The sequence below is a fragment of the Oncorhynchus nerka genome, unplaced genomic scaffold (assembly GCF_034236695.1).
Source record: "Oncorhynchus nerka isolate Pitt River unplaced genomic scaffold, Oner_Uvic_2.0 unplaced_scaffold_2517, whole genome shotgun sequence".
Lineage (NCBI taxonomy): Eukaryota > Metazoa > Chordata > Actinopteri > Salmoniformes > Salmonidae > Oncorhynchus > Oncorhynchus nerka.
The window spans coordinates 3,713-21,959 of record NW_027038781.1 but is presented as its reverse complement, the minus strand read 5'-3'; the positions used below and the strand labels follow the sequence as shown (position 1 = coordinate 21,959).

The following is an 18,247-nucleotide window of genomic DNA, read 5'->3' as shown; positions in this document are numbered from 1 at the left end:
TATTGTCTTCCTGAAGATACACTGAGCAAGAGGTCATCATAAACAATCTGCCGTCATCATCATTGGCTCATCCCAGAGTGGGTGTGGGAATAGCCAATCATGTCAGTCCTAGAAGATTAGCATATTGCTGATGTGTCTGTCTGGAAGTGGAAGGTTGACCTGTTGTTTATGAGGATGTCACCTTGCTGAATGTATATATATGTTTTATAGCCAGATGAGACTGCATTATGTAAGACTCTATTCTAACCATTGTGTTCCACCACAAGGTATTTATCTGGTCATTCGATGTCATTTACACACACTTTACTATTCTATAGTAAAATACCAGGAGCTAATGAATCGTTTAGCCTAGAATGCTAATAGGTTGCATCCTTAGATACACAGATGATTCATGCAGTGCTTTATCATGTCCTACTCTTGCTTTCAAGTGTGATCTGTTCAGTAGCAGTCATGTGGTGGGAGTAGATCTGTGTTGCTCTGACCTGTGACTAGAATACTAACGCTTCTCCAACATTCAGACACAGAAACAGCCAACCCAACCCAGCCCGCCCCTCCCCGCCACCCAGGGCGTACTGTCTGATCCCACTACACTCTCACACACACACACACACACACACACACACGCACACGCACACGCACACGCACACGCACACGCACACACACACACACACACACACACACTCTCTGATGCCCCCACAGGGACAGAGACAGCCCCCCAAACACAGAGTTATCTCAGCAGATTATTTATCCCTGTAATTATCCTAATGGAGCAGTGGCATTAGGTCATATGTGGCCAGATTGAATTATCACTGTGAGCTGTGAGTCTCCCTTTATCTCAGTCTTATTCAACACTAGAACACAGAAAGAACCGAATTCCACACAGAACAATGTACCAAACCAAACACCGCAGTACCTGTATCTCTGTCCTTGTTCTTGTCTATTCATGTTCTGTGTTATGTCATGTTTCATGTTTTGATTGGACCCCAGGAAGAGTAGCTGCTGCATGAGAAGCAGCTAATGGGGATCCTAATACATGAAATAATAAAGAAATATCAGCCTGTATCACAATACAACACCAGCATACAGTGGGAGTCTCCTTTATGCAGCAACACGCGCACAACATGAGCTAATGCAGTGTGGCTGTGAACGTGCCACTTCCCAGACATTATCTTGCCATTGATGAGGTCTGGCTGGGAGGAACTGAAAGGGAAACTCCTAGTGAAGGCTACAGTGGGAAGTTGAGCTCGCTTCGTTGTGACCTTTACAGGGTTTTACCCGTTGTCTGACTTTCTGCTGTGACCTATATCAAACGACGGCGGTTGGATGTTGCCCTCGTTGCCGTCCTCTATTTCAACGTGATTACAGATTCTGGTTTGATTGCCCTTCGTTTTAATTTCCAAAGCTAATACGCTTACGCCATCTGGGATTGGTTTAGTCTGCTTTAGGATTGGGTACATGCCAGGTCTGGTCAGAGAATCAATCCGTACATTACCATCCAGTAATAAACTGATGATGTTTACCATGTGACCACCGATGGATCTCATTGCTGAGGGTGAGCCTAGTTCATGATAAGGAGCCTTATTAACCCAGTTCACAAAAGAACAAACAGATCAAAATGACTCTCATCTTACTGAGGGAATGACAACGCTTCACTTACTGTCTGGAAAAGAATGAGAGTCTTACAGTACATTTTTCATAGGTTTTTCAGCATTTGCCTTTTTCCTCAGAATGATCACTTGAATACAGAAAAAATAGCTAATGTTCAAATGTGCAAAACGCTTCAGTCTGCTGAGCTTCAGCACGACATATGTGGCAAAGGATTCACATTCATCTTGTTCAGTTATAAATGCTTTGCAGATCCATCCTCCTGAACAGGTCACTGGACTAAAACGGTAGCATCAAGCAAGTTGTTTGTCTTTCTGCCTGAGGTTAATAACTGTCTAACAGTGATGCAAGCCTTTATTTGATATATTTCTTATTCATATTATTTTTTTAGACTATATTTTCCATATTTCCATCTTTATACTTTACCACTAACCCTACTACCCCTCCCTAATTGGAATAAACTCATTAAATATATTTTCCTTCTTTATAATTGACCCCTAACCCTACTACCCCTCCCCTAATTGCAATAAACTCATTAAATATATTTTCCTTCTTTATAATTTACCCCTAACCCTACTACCCCTCCCCTAATGGCAATAAACTCATTAAATATATGTTCCTTCTTTATAATTGACCCCTAACCCTACTACCCCTCCCCTAATGGCAATAAACTCATTAAATATATGTTCCTTCTTTATAATTGACCCCTAACCCTACTACCCCTCCCCTAATGGCAATAAACTCATTAAATATATGTTCCTTCTTTATAATTGACCCCTAACCCTACTACCCCTCCCTAATTGGAGTAAACTAATTAAATATATGTTCCACTTCTTCTATATACTATATACATTTACAGGACACTACCCAAGCCTTAGCATAGTGTTCACATTGATTTAACTAGCACACGTGGTTCCACTTCCAGCTTCTATATACTGGGTACATTTACAGGACACGGTGACCTCAAGCCTTAGATAGTGTTCACTGGGTGATTTAACTAGCACACTGGTCTACACTCTGGTCCTGGAGAGTGGCTGGGTGATTTAACTAGCACACTGGTCTACACTCTGGTCCTGGAGAGTGGCTGGGTGATTTAACTAGCACACTGGTCTACACTCTGGTCCTGGAGAGTGGCTGGGTGATTTAACTAGCACACTGGTCTACACTCTGGTCCTGGAGAGTGGCTGGGTGATTTAACTAGCACACTGGTCTACACTCTGGTCCTGGAGAGTGGCTGGGTGATTTAACTAGCACACTGGTCTACACTCGGTCCTGGAGAGTTGCTGGGTGATTTAACTAGCACACTGGTCTACACTACGGTCCTGGAGAGTGGCTGGGTGATTTAACTAGCACACTGGTCTACACTACGGTCCTGGAGAGTGGCTGGGTGATTTAACTAGCACACTGGTCTACACTACGGTCCTGGAGAGTGGCTGGGTGATTTAACTAGCACACTGGTCTACACTACGGTCCTGGAGAGTTGCTGGGTGATTTAACTAGCACACTGGTCTACACTCTGGTCCTGGAGAGTGGCTGGGTGATTTAACTAGCACACTGGTCTACACTCTGGTCCTGGAGAGTGGCTGGGTGATTTAACTAGCACACTGGTCTACACTCGGTCCTGGAGAGTTGCTGGTGATTTAACTAGCACACTGGTCTACACTACGGTCCTGGAGAGTTGCTTGGTGTGAACCCTGTGTTTTCGTTGGTGAACATCAAGTTAAAGATTGGATATACTGTAGTTTGTTTATGATTAATCATGAAATGTGTTATAAAGTGAATGATCCCTTATGAAAGATCCTCCAATATCCTAATTTGCTGTCGTTGTTGAGCCGTAAACATCCAGATTGATTGAGACACTCTCTTGTTCAGCGTTATAGTATGGCTCCTACATGTGTTGAACCAGATTGATTGAGACACTCTCTTGTTCAGCGTTATAGTATGGCTCCTACATGTGTTGAACCATATTTTGGGGGGTCACTTCATTTCACAGACGTCCTTGGCATCCATGCCATAACTTCAGCAGAGGAGGCTGGTGGGAGGAGCAATATGGAGGACAGGCTCATTGTAATGGCTGGAATGGAATCAATGGAATGGTATCAGACACATTAAACATATGGAAACCACGTTTGACTCCATTCCATTCCAGCTATTACAATGAGCCCATCCTCCTATAGCTCCTCCCACCAGCCTCCCCCGAACCCCAGAGAACTGTTTTCTATTATCCACTTGTCCCCATACCCATGTCTGTCCCTGACTGAGAGAGTGCTACTCCGACATAGCCCAGATAATGTGTTTCCCACTTCTTATAGAACAGGTTTCACACACTAAACCCCCCACAAAGATTACGTTACTCACTGTGATATTGATTTTAAAAAATGGTTTGTAGGGTGTTTTAAGGAATATTCTATAAAATGTCAATCTTGAAACAGATTACACGGTAATCCAATCCAGTTTATCCTCTTACGCGTTTAGAGAACCCACACTCTTAGTTAACCCATTCAGTTGCAATCGGCTGCAACGTTCTTGGTTGCTATCTTCGCTAGAGGGTCCCTTTTGACAGAGATCCAGGATGTCAACCCTGCCTCAGGCCCCAACCTTATCTGTTCTTCTACAATTGGAAAAATAGGTGCTTTTATGATGTGGATACAACAACACTGGAAACATCCACAAACAGCACTCTTAACCTAGTTCTATAATATACAAAATGTGAAAATGATGTCCTTTATGATGTGAATCGACAAAGCATCCACAAACAGCACTCTTAACCTAGTTCTATGAAGCAGTGAGAAGCACATAAAGGTAAATTATTATTTTAATCTGTAATGTTTTAGACTGCAAGGGCAACGCGTATGGTATTTTAATCTAAAGAATGTCCCTAACAGATGCTCACGTACTTCTCTTTAGTGAATATTCAACACGTTCAAACGTATTTTGACATTGCAAGTTTAAAGCACCGATCCACCCTCTTACTGATGTCTATATTTAGGTGACTGGTGGGTCAGAAAGAATAAAACAGGACCAAAATGGGTATTGTAGTGCGGAGAACACAGTAACCCTGAGGCCCCTATCACAACACTGCGTGACATAAGAGCACTGCATCACTCTGAATACTACTCACTCACCGGTCCAGTTACCATGACACATCCCACACTTCCTCCATGTCTGAGCCCATTTGAGCTTCTCCTTCATTCCTTGTGAAATGAAATGCAAAACATGATTGATTTGGCACATTAGCTTTTGTATTAGCAGACCGGGTCTTGCTACATGGTAGAAACAGGGATGGTATTGTCTGATAAAGCATGTATGTCTATCATTAGCATCGAGACAAGAGGACTGTGTGTGTAGTGTACTTACACCTGAATGAAAATTAGACCATATTATACACTGAGTGGACAAAACATTAGGAACACCTGCTTTTTCCATGACAGACAGGTGAAAGCTCTTGTTGATGTCACTTGTTAAATCCACTTCAATCAGTGTAGATGAAGGGGAGGAGATGGATTAAAGAAGGATTTTCTAGCCTTGAGACAACTTTGAGCCATGGATTGTTTATGTGAGCCATTCAGAGGGTGAATGGGCAAGACAAAATATTTAAGTGCCTGTGAACGGGGTATGGTAGTAGGTGCCAGGTGCACCGGTTTGTGTCAAGAACTGCAACGCAGCTGGAGTTTTCACGCTCAACAGTTTCCTGTGTGTATCAAGAATAGTCCACCACCTAAAGGACATCCAGCCAACTTGACACAACCGTAGAAAGAGTCAACATGGGCCAGCATCCCTGTGGAACGCTTGGTAGAGTCCATGCCCTGACGAATTGAGGCTGTTCTGAGGGCAAAAGGGGGCCAACTAATGTTCCGTACACTCAGTGTATACACACTATGATACATGAAACGTATCTGCCTTCATGTTGGTATAAATTAGGCTAATTTGGATGTAGATTCTACTGAAGTTAGTTGGTGGTACTGAAAAGTCAGGCGATAACTGTAAGCTTTTCTGAGTGACAGACACAGTGATATTTTCACAGACTCCCACCACACATACATACTCAGATTTCCCTCATCTAGGGTGTTGTGTTCTACCCAATCCATCTAGAGTCCTGTGTTCTACCCAATCCATCTAGAGTCCTGTGTTCTACCCAATCCATCTAGTGTCCTGTGTTTTACCCAATCCATCTAGAGTCCTGTGTTCTACCCAATCCATCTAGAGTCCTGTGTTCTACCCAATCCATCTAGTGTCCTGTGTTCTACCCAATCCATCTAGTGTCCTGTGTTTTACCCAATCCATCTAAAGTCCTGTGTTCTACCCAATCCATCTAGTGTCCTGTGTTCTACCCAATCCATCTAGTGTCCTGTGTTCTACCCAATCCATCTAGTGTCCTGTGTTCTACCCAATCCATCTAGTGTCCTGTGTTTTACCCAATCCATCTAAAGTCCTGTGTTCTACCCAATCCATCTAGAGTCCTGTGTTCTACCCAATCCATCTAGAGTCCTGTGTTCTACCCAATCCATTTAGAGTCCTGTGTTCTACCCAATCCATATAGAGTCCTGTGTTCTACCCAATCCATCTAGAGTCCTGTGTTCTACCCAATCCATCTAAAGTCCTGTGTTCTACCCAATCCATCTAAAGTCCTGTGTTCTACCCAATCCATTTAGAGTCCTGTGTTCTACCCAATCCTTTTAGAGTCCTGTGTTCTACCCAATCCATCTAGAGTCCTGTGTTCTACCCAATCCATCTAGAGTCCTGTGTTCTACCCAATCCATCTAGAGTCCTGTGTTCTACCCAATCCATCTAGAGACCTGTGTGTTAACCAATCCGTCTAGTGTCCTGTGTTTATTTTAGCAAGATGTTATCCTGTATTTTAAGCCTAATCCAGAATGAAAATTACACCAAAAATGAAATCCATTGTCTGAGGATTGTGTTGCACTATCTGACATACACCAAAAGGGGACAGTTTGATGAACAAGCCTCAAATAAAGGTTCAAAACACATGATTACGCAAAACACGTCATTATTTCAATCATTGTTGGCATTGTGTATGGTCTCTAATGTGGCACATTGCTTATCTTGTTTCATGCGTCATATTAGTCTCAATCAGACAATCACATTATATTATTCACGCATATGAGAGCTGATTGCTCCTTTTTTATGCTCTTGTGATCACAGCATCTTAAAATAGATCTCTTGTATACATGTCATGATCATGAGTACATTCCGCTACTTGTCTACAGCAGGGTTCGCTAACTGAATCTAGTTGATCCCTGGTCTACAGTCTGAGATCATGTACTGACGGCCCTCGAGCTGAATCTAGTTGATCCCTGGTCTACGGTCTGAGATCATGTACTGACGGCCCTCGGGCTGAATCTAGTTGATCCCTGGTCTACGGTCTGAGATCATGTACTGACGGCCCTCGGGCTGAATCTAGTTGATCCCTGGTCTACGGTCTGAGATCATGTACTGACGGCCCTCGGGCTGAATCTAGTTGATCCCTGGTCTACGGTCTGAGATCATGTACTGACGGCCCTCGGGCTGAATCTAGTTGATCCCTGGTCTACGGTCTGAGATCATGTACTGACGGCCCTCGGGCTGAATCTAGTTGATCCCTGGTCTACGGTCTGAGATCATGTACTGACGGCCCTCGGGCTGAATCTAGTTGATCCCTGGTCTACGGTCTGAGATCATGTACTGACGGCCCTCGGGCTGAATCTAGTTGATCCCTGGTCTACGGTCTGAGATCATGTACTGACGGCCCTCGGGCTGAATCTAGTTGATCCCTGGTCTACGGTCTGAGATCATGTACTGACGGCCCTCGGGCTGAATCTAGTTGATCCCTGGTCTACGGTCTGAGATCATGTACTGACGGCCCTCGGGCTGAATCTAGTTGATCCCTGGTCTACGGTCTGAGATCATGTACTGACGGCCCTCGGGCTGAATCTAGTTGATCCCTGGTCTACGGTCTGAGATCATGTACTGACGGCCCTCGGGCTGAATCTAGTTGATCCCTGGTCTACGGTCTGAGATCATGTACTGACGGCCCTCGGGCTGAATCTAGTTGATCCCTGGTCTACGGTCTGAGATCATGTACTGATCGGGCTGAATCTAGTTGATCCCTGGTCTACGGTCTGAGATCATGTACTGACGGCCCTCGGGCTGAATCTAGTTGATCCCTGGTCTACGGTCTGAGATCATGTACTGACGGCCCTCGGGCTGAATCTAGTTGATCCCTGGTCTACGGTCTGAGATCATGTACTGACGGCCCTCGGGCTGAATCTAGTTGATCCCTGGTCTACGGTCTGAGATCATGTACTGACGGCCCTCGGGCTGAATCTAGTTGATCCCTGGTCTACGGTCTGAGATCATGTACTGACGGCCCTCGGGCTGAATCTAGTTGATCCCTGGTCTACGGTCTGAGATCATGTACTGACGGCCCTCGGGCTGAATCTAGTTGATCCCTGGTCTACGGTCTGAGATCATGTACTGACGGCCCTCGGGCTGAATCTAGTTGATCCCTGGTCTACAGTCTGAGATCATGTACTGTATGGTCCCTCAGTAATGTTTTGGTTTTCACATTGATTACTTTTGACCTTGCTTGCTGTGCCAAACAAATACTGTATCTTGGTCTGTAATTGAAATCAAGCACACAAGTGAATACTTTGACTGTAGACGTACACAGATGTACTGTCTCAATTTAACCGGTTTCTCACAGCAGGAAAACGATCCTGCATCAACAGGAAATAGAAGTTCTTATGTGGATTATAATTCAGGGATATTTTTGAAAAAGATTTATGCATTTTTAGTTAGAATGAAGTCTGATACTTTAAAGTGGAAATTACAAACTTTAGAAGCCCTTTTTAAATCTGGAATTTGCATTTCCTGTTGCCCAGGAAAATGATCTGTGACAACACAGTGATCAAAGGAAGAGAGCACCTCTCTATTAGACCATGTAACTTTCAGCATCTTAAAATAGATCACCTTACCTCCCGGCCCGACAAGCATTAAAAAAACACCTGTTCCTAGCTAAATGTTCAGTGTTTTTCAATTCATTATTAGAACAATTGTAAAAACCTATCATAGTGAGTGTGAGAGATTTGTTTTCATGCACGACAATATACAGTGGATTCCAAAATAATTGGATCCCTTGGATAAAGATGATAAAAATAGACTGTATGAAATAAATTATACAAATACTGAGCTACACTACATGGCCAAAAGTATGTGGATTCAACTACACCTGTTGCTGACAGTGTATAAAATCGAGCACACAGTCATGCAATCTCCATAGACAAAAAAATTGGAAGTTGAATGGCCTGTGCTGAAGAGCTCAGTGACTTTCAACGTGACACAGTCATAGGATGCCACCTTTCCAATAAGTCAGTTCAAATTTCTGCCCTGCTAGAACTACCCTGGTCAACTGTAAGTGCTGTTATTATGAAGTGGAAATGTCTAGGAGCAACAACGGCTCAGCTGTGAAGTGGTAGGCCACACAAGCTCACAGAACGGGACCGCCGAGTGCTGACGCGGGTAGTGCGTAGGAATCGTCTGTCCTGGGTTGCAACACTCACTACCGATTTCCAAATTATCTCTGGAAGCAACTTCAGCACAATAACTGTTTGTCGGGAGCAATGTTCCCTCTGATTCTTTCCAGCACTGAGCAAATTTCAGGTCTGCTGAGTGCAAACTTCTAGCTTAGCATTTACTGTGAACACTGAGGCTGTCCCTGCTTTATGTTACAGTAGCCATGTAGCCATGTAGGCTACTGTGGCTATTTGATCATAATGTAGGCCTACCAGAATGGCCCACCATCAAAAACAATGGAGAAAATGAATCCCATAACGTTTTAACATGGAAATAGCTGTTCTATCATTCAGCCTACAGTAGCACCCAGTGTTCAATGTAGACCTACGTTCCATGTGACCCGCAGGGCTTGACATAAACCTGTTTATCAACTTGTCCTTCAAAAGCAGCAGCTTGTATGTGAGTGGGTGTGTGTAGAGGCAGTGTAAATGTATGTGCATATTATGTGTGAGAGATAAAATGATGGAGTGAGTGTTTGTGTGTGTGTTGGAGTGACAGTGTGTGTGTGAGTGTGTAGGGCCCTGTGAGTGTGTAGGGCCCTGTGAGTTTGTAGGGCCCTGTGAGTGTGTATAGAGTCAGTGTAAATACTGAAATAAAATGTAAATAAAGATATAAGGTAAACTTCTGTTGTTCGATGCAAGAAACCCCTTAACAAAATAAAATACATTATTATTCTCATACCATTATTAGAGAGAATCAGACAAATGATGCTACCCTCTGCCTATTGGTCACTTAGCTTATTCGAGCCTGTCTCAAAATGCAACAATGCTCCTTTAAGACAAAAAAAGCTCTTTACCTGACTCACTTTTCAAATATGTCTAGAAATGTATACATTTTGTGCTCTTGTAGGAAACAATCACTCCCCTATCGCTGACTACAAATGATCTATAACTGGGCTAATAACTCACTAACTAGCAAAGGATATCAATAAAATGTACAGTTGTGGCTACATTCATCTCTCGTGTTGATCGGGGGAAAAAAGAGCATCTACTCATGACTGCTCATGCTGTAAACACAGTCCAGTTCAAAGTAAATGGCACAGATTCATATATAGCAATGGTCTATTTGCATATAGGCCTACTGCAGGTCTGATTGTTTATGCCGTGCTGGTCTGTGAAGAGTACGGGCTGAGTAGTGCGTGTCAATGTAATAGAATCCTACTCCGATACGTTCTGCCTACAACAAAATCTCTTGCATAGTTTGTTTTGTTTCGGTATGTTGCATTGAAAGTGGCTAATATTGCGTTGATTCGATCACAATTGCCACAGTAAAGGGAAATGTTGATAGTGTTAACAGGGAAAGCTCTAGAACAGTGGTCACCACCCTTTTCTGAGTCAAGGTCACTTTCTGAGTCAAAATGCAAGCCGAGAACTACCGCTCAGATTTTAACATGACTTAAAAAACGTAAGCCTCCCAAGTGGTGCAGTGGTCTAAGGCACTGAGGCGTCACTACAGACCCAGGTTCGATCTCAGGCTGTGTCAACCAGGAGATCCATGAGGTGGCGCACAATTGGCCCAGCATTGTCAGGGTTAGGGGAGGGTTTGGTTGGCTGGGATTTCCTTGTCCCATTGTGCTCTAGCGACTCCTTGTGGTGGGCCGGGCGCTTGCAAGCTGACTTCCGCTCACTGTACAGTGTTTCCTCCGACTCATTGGCTGGTTTCCGGGTTAAGCGACCAGTGTGCCAAGAAGCAGTGCGGCTTGGCAGGGTCATGTTTCATGGGACACATGTCTCTTGACCTTCGCCTATCCCGAGTCCGTAGGGGAGTTGCAGCAATGGGACAAGACTGTAACTACCAATTTGGATATCATGAAAAAGTACACAGAAAATATATATTAAAAAAACAAGTTGTAAGCCTATGGACATTAACCAATTAAAAACAGAATTGTAGCAATGAAGTTTGTGCAGTAAACTATAGGCCCAAAACATTATCACTGCATACTAGCTTTGCTTGAATTGCCCTGCATTGTTGTTCAAGCCATTTAAAAATATATATATTTGGATTATATTATATATGATCACACCGGTAATAGATCTGTTTGTTGTATTACTTGAGAGGCACAGCTGAGTGATCATACATTTAAATAATTTGCTTTTATTTTTTATTTCACTGGGCTGATGGTGCCTGCATCTGATGGTCAGTCTCAGTGGAGAGAAAGAGCAGCAGACTGAGGGTCAGTCTCAGTGGAGAGAAAGAGCAGCAGACTGAGGGTAAGTCTCAGTGGAGGGAGAGAGCAGCAGACTGAGGGTCAGTCTCAATGGAGAGAAAGAGCAGCAGACTGAGGGTCAGTCTCAGTGGAGAGAAAGAGCAGCAGACTGTCTCAGGGATCAGTCTCAGTGGGAGAGAAAGAGCAGCAGACTGATGTTCAGTCTCAGTGGAGAGAAAGAGCAGCAGACTGAGGGTCAGTCTCAGTGGAGAGAAAGAGCAGCAGACTGAGGGTCAGTCTCAGTGGAGAGAAAGAGCAGCAGACTGAGGGTCGTCTCTCAACATCCCTCTGCTCTCCCTTTCCTCCACTGACACTGACCACAAAGAGACACCGTGTTTCAGCTGATGGCCAAACTGGAGTCGCACCGCATTATTTCTGCCTCATGTACAAATTCATGTTGTTCCTCTTATGAACAGAGAAAGTGAAATATTCCTTGGTGTAAAAAAATACCCAAACTGCTAAAAATAACAAGAAGGAAAGCCTATAGACTTTCCTACTCATTCATTACTGCTGCAGTGCTTGTTGTAGCGCTGAGTGGAAATAGGAAGAACTCGCATTTCATGGCTTATAAAAATGTTGAATACAAAGTGTTGACAGTGCTGAGTAAGAATTTAAACATGAACTCAGTCATAAAAACAGCATCTCTTTGCTGTTCTCATTGAGTCTCTCTCATGGTTTTAAACATTTTGGAATCTCACAGTATCAACTTTGCTGTAGCTTTCTTTTATGCCTGCTACGTTACTGCAGACATGGTAATCTGAGCCATCCGATTGGCCAGCGGTAGGACTATAGTGCACTTGATTTGCTCTCTGATTCCCCCCGGAAGACAGAGTTTGTACCTTCAGCCCGAGACAAATAAAAAATATTGGATCACAAGGTTTTATCATTTAGTTTTCTACAGAAATGTTTGTCGATCAACTAGGAATGCCTTGGTGACCACTGCTCTAGAAAGTCTAGAGTGTAGTTCAACCTGGTGCTTCTCTCTGTGGGCTGATATTTCTGTGTCTTTTAGAGGGAACTTTGGTCAGGAGCTTCATGAAATTGGTATCCATGGCTGGAGTGGTATAAAGCTCGCTGGAGCAGTGGAAACGCATTCTCTGAGTGATGAATCATGCCTCACCATCTGGCAGTCCCATGGACAAATCTGTGTTTGGCGGATGCCAGAAGAACACTACCTGCCCCAATGCATAATGCCAACTGTAAAGTTTGGTGGAGGATGAATAATGTTCTGGAGCTGTTTTTCATGGTTCAGGCTGCTCAGTTCCAGTGAAGGGAAGTCTTAAGGCTACAGCATACAATGACTTTCTAGACAATTCTGTGCTTCCAACTTTGTGGCTACAGTTTGGGGAAGGCCCTTTCCTGTTTCAGCATGACAATACCCTCATGCACAACATGAGGTCCATACAGAAATGTATCAAGTACCAGGACATTTTAGTCAACAACCTGGTTGCCTCTGCCAGGAGGCTGAAACTTGGCCGCAAGTGGATCTTCCAGCAAGACCATAACCCCAAACCCCAAGCACATATTATTACCCAACAGAAACTATTCTGAGTCAATGCTTTTGTCACCATTCATGTTTTTCCATAGGCTTTCCTCCCTGCAATCAGCCATTTAAAGAGATGAGGCTGCTATGCAGAGTGGTTGTAGCGTAATGCCGGCTTGACAAAGCGAACCCCTGCCTGATTCTGTCTGTCATGCAGCTAACCAAACACCACAGCATCAACATAAGAACCTACATTGTTACCCAACAGAAACGATTCTGCGTCAATGCTTTTGTCACTATTTGTGTTTTTCCATAGGCCTCCTTCCCTGCAATCAGCCATTAATGCGACGAGGCTGCTATGCAGAGTGGTTGTAGCGTAATGCCGGCTTGACAAAACGAACCCCTGCTAGGCCGTGGCCTGATTCCGTCTGACGCCCCCAGTGGAAGTGTCTCTTGGCGCGCTTCTCACACCGCTCTGGAGTGGCATCTCTGCTGGTGCTAACCACTTTCACAGGGGCATATTTAGAGATTCATTTCCCACTGATTAAATCACCCACTCGGCCAACGCTGGAAAACGCATTTCCACATGGCTTCACAATTTTCACCGTTTAGAAAACACCTGTCAAAACAGAGTCGTTTTCTATGCCTCCGGGGTCCCTCTGAAAGAGACGATTGCTGATATGACTTGAGTTAGAGAAGCTGAGGAGAGATGAGAATGTTAAAGGGCCTTGAAAAACCTTGTTCACTTTTATATTTGACATAACGAGCATTGCTCATGTATTGTGAGTAGAAACATGTTTGGTATGTGCTAATATATTTCACTCTACATCTCTATCTATTATATTACACATTTTACTCTCTCATGGTAAATGATGCTGTTATATCAGGAGAATATTAGACATAGTTTTTTTATGGTGAAAAACAGTGCATTCGGAAACTATTCAGACCCCTTGACTTTTTCCACATTTTGTTACCTTACAGACTTATTCTAAAATGGATTAAATATTTTTTTCCCTCATCAATCTAAACACAATACCCATAATGACATAGCAAAAACAGTTTAGACATTTTTGCAAATTTAATTTATAAAGAAAACCGAAATGTTAAATTTACATAAGTATTCAGACCCTGTACGCAGTATGTTGTTGAAGCACCTTTGGCAGCGATTACAGCCTTGATTCTTCTTGGGTATGATGCTACAAGCTTGGCACACCTGTATTTGGGGAGTTTCTCCCATTCTCTGCAGATCCTCTCATGCTCTGTCAGGTTGGATGGGGAGTGTTGCTGAACAGTTTTTTTCAGGTCTCTCCAGAGATGTTCGATCGGGTTCAAGTTCGGGCTCTGGCTGGGCCACTCAAGGACATTCAGAGACTCGTCCCTAAGCCACTCCTGCGTTGTCTTGACTGTGTGCTTAGGGTCGTTATCTCGAACCTTCGCCCATGTCTGAGGTCCTGAGTGCTCTGGATCAGGTTTTCTTCAAGGGTCTCTATGTACTTTGCTCCGTTCATCTTTCCCTTGATCCTGAATACTCTCCCAGTCCCTGCCTCTGAAAAATATTCCCACAGCATGATGCTGCCACCACCGTGCTTCACCGTAGGGATGGTGCCAGGTTTCTTCCAGATGTGAGGCTTGGGATTCAGGGCAAAGAGTACAATCTTGGTTTCATCAGACCAGATCATCTTGTTTCTCAGAACTAAGCCATGAGGTCGAAGGAATTGTCCATAGAGCTTCGAGACAGGATTGTGTCGAGACACAGATCTGTAGAAGGGTACCAAAATATTTTTGCAGCATTGAAGTTCCCAAATAATACAGTGGCCTCCATCATTCATCTTCTAGGAAGAGTCTTGGTGGTTCCAAACTTCTTCCATTTATGAATGATGGAGGCCACTGTGTTATTTGGGACCTTCAATGCTGCAAAAATATTTTGGTACCCTTCTACAGATCTGTGTCTCGACACAATCCTGTCTCGAAGCTCTATGGACAATTCCTTCGACCTCATGGTTTAGTTCTTGCTCTGACGTGCACTGCCAACTATGGGACCTTATATAGACAGACGTGTGTGCCTTTGCAAATCATGTCCAATCAATTCAATTTCGCACAGATGGACTCCAATCAAGTTGTAAAAACATCTTAGGGATGATCAATGGAGACAGGATGCACCTGAGCTCGATTTTGAGTCTTATAGTTAAGAGTTTGAATACTTATATTATATATGAATACTTATATGAATACTTAAATTATATATGAATACTTATATTATATATGAATACGTATATTATATATGAATACTTATATGAATACTTATAATATATATGAATACTTATATTATATATGAATACTTATATTATGTATGAATACTTATATGAATACTTATATTATATATGAATACTTATATGAATACTTATATTATATATGAATACTTATATGAATACTTATATTATATATGAATACTTATATTATATATGATTACTTATATGAATACTGATATTATATATGAATACTTATATTATATATGAATACTTTTATATAAAAATGAATACTTATATTATATATGAATACTTATATTATATATGAATAAAATATATTATATATGATTAAGGCTTATATGAATAAAATGTACAAGGAATTTCTGTTATTTTATTTTTATACATTTGCAAAAATATTAGTTGTTTAAAACCTGTTTTTGTTGTTGACTTATTTAGGTATTTACATTTAAGTCATTGAGGAGACGAAAAAATATAAATTGAATCCATTTTAGAATCCAGTGGAACAGTAGTGCAAAATCTTTTCAAAGGGAAGGGGTGAGAGGGATTACTTTCCCTATCCTAGGTATTCCTTAAAGAGGTGGGGTTTCAGGTGTCTATCGGAATAATGATTAGACATTGTTTCAACACCAGGGAGTTTGTTCCACCATTGGGGGCTGTTGTTGAACAGTTTTTCTAAACTGGTAGACACATCCTCCTCTAAAAACACTTATTGTGAGAAGTGAAATTCATCTACGTTTTGAGACTGAAAAACTACATTTCACCATCTCTCTTCCTCACGTAGGTCATTATCCCAGGCATGTGCATTGAGCACAGACAGTATGGTGTCCCTTCAATAGATTTTATACACATATAAATAAGTGGCATTACCCATAATTACCTTCTGTTCTGCATCTAGTTTTCTTTGCTTGTCTTATATTGTTCCACAGCCTAATCTGTTGTACTTTTCTCTCTTCTCTTTACAATATTTCAGAGAGGACCACCAGCCACTGAACTATGAATGCTGATCACAATGATCTCCTCCTCCAGCGCCAGACAATGAGAGATCCTAGGCTGAGGGGGCTCGGTCCTATCCCCTCTTCGTGCTACTGTTGGCCCTCCAGATCCTGGCGGTGGCCGGCCTGGTGCGTGCCCAACCTGCCCCTCGGTCTGCTCCTGCAGCAACCAGTTCAGCAAGGTGATCTGCACCCGCCGGAGCCTGCGCGATGTCCCCGACGGCATCTCAACCAACACACGTTACCTGAACCTGCAGGACAACCTCATCCAGGTGATCAAGGTGGACAGCTTCAAGCATCTACGGCACCTGGAAATCCTGCAGCTGAGCAAGAACCACATCCGCAACATCGAGATTGGCGCCTTCAACGGCCTGGCCAGTCTCAACACCCTGGAGCTGTTCGACAACCGTCTCACCACCATCCCCAATGGGGCGTTCGAGTACCTCTCCAAGCTCAAGGAGCTGTGGCTGAGGAACAACCCCATTGAGAGCATCCCGTCGTACGCCTTCAACCGGGTCCCCTCGCTGCGAAGACTGGACCTTGGAGAGCTCAAGCGGCTCTCCTACATCTCAGATGGAGCCTTCCAGGACCTCAGCAACCTGCGCTACCTGAACCTGGGCATGTGCAACCTCAAGGAGATCCCCAACATCCTACCCTTGGTCAGGCTGGAGGAGCTAGAGATGTCAGGGAACCAGATCTCTGTCATAGGGCCTGGCTCTTTCGCAGGGCTGGCGAACTTGCAGAAGTTGTGGATGATGCACGCTCAGATCCAGACCATCGAGAGGAACTCCTTTGACGACCTCCAGTCCCTGGTGGAGCTCAACCTGGCCCACAACAACCTCACCCTGCTGCCCCATGACCTGTTCACCCCCCTGCACCGCCTGGAGAGAGTCCATCTGCACCATAACCCCTGGAACTGTAACTGTGACATCCTGTGGCTTAGCTGGTGGCTGAAGGAGACAGTGCCTGCCAACACCAGCTGCTGTGCCCGCTGCCACACCCCAGCCAGCTACAGGGGTCGCTACATCGGCGAGCTAGAGCACAGCTACTTCCAGTGCGACGTGCCTGTCATCGTGGAGCCGCCGGCGGACCGCAACGTCACAGAGGGCATGGCGGCTGAGCTCAAGTGCAGAACGAGCTCGTTGACCTCGGTCAGCTGGCTCACCCCCAACGGGTCTCTGGTGACCCACGGGCGTACAAGGTGCGCCTGGCCGTCCTCAACGACGGGACATTGAACTTCACCACCGTCACCATGCAGGACACGGGGACTTACACCTGCATGGTGAGCAACACGGCGGGAAACATCTCTGCCTCTGCCGTGCTCAACGTCACCTCGGTGGAGAACAGCGGCGTCACCTACTTCACCACAGTCACCGTGGAGACCACAGAGACAGTCGACGACAGCCAGACTCCTGCTCTTCCACCGATTGGCTGGGTATCATCTTCGACCACCAGGGGGACCTCCAGTCAGACCAGGACCACAGAGCGGACCTACACCGTCTCTGTTCTGGACCTGGAGGGGGACCGCGGCTTGGAGGAAGTGATGAAGACCACCAAGATCATCATCGGCTGCTTCGTGGCCATCACGCTCATGGCGGCCGTCTTGCTGGTCATTTTCTACAAGATGAGGAAGCAGAACCACCAGCAGGACCCCCGATGGCCCCGCCTCCTCCATGGAGGTCATCACAGTGGAGGAGGAGCTTGCCGGTGTCGCTGCCATGGAGACCCACTTACACCTGCCCCCATTGGAGCATTACAACCATTACAACACTTACAGGAGCACCTACCACCACTCCCACACACAGGAACCTTTACTGATTCAAGCCAGCTCAAAAGACAATGTGCAAGAGACCCAAATTTGATTGAGATTCATTAGAGGAATCCGATATCAGCTGTCTCATACAGGAAGTATCATGGACAGAATGGTAAGGGTTAGCAAGGGAATGACTTGACACTGACTTGACTGATGATGTTAACGATCAAATGGATCAACATCTTTCAAAATGGATGTTCTATTTGAAAAAGTGTCTTTACAAAACAGAAATTATTTATTTAAAAAATATATGTCTAGTGGCTAAATCAAGAAAAACAAATCTGAATGAGCTTTTTAGCTCCAATTTTT

At 44.1% G+C, this 18,247-nt stretch overlaps 1 pseudogene; it reads left to right on the top strand.

Moving 5' to 3' along the window:
* The first annotated feature begins 16,130 nt into the window (after positions 1 to 16,130).
* Positions 16,131 to 17,987, top strand: LOC135567140 (leucine-rich repeat-containing protein 4C-like; annotated as a pseudogene).
* Positions 17,988 to 18,247: the final 260 nt, after the last annotated feature.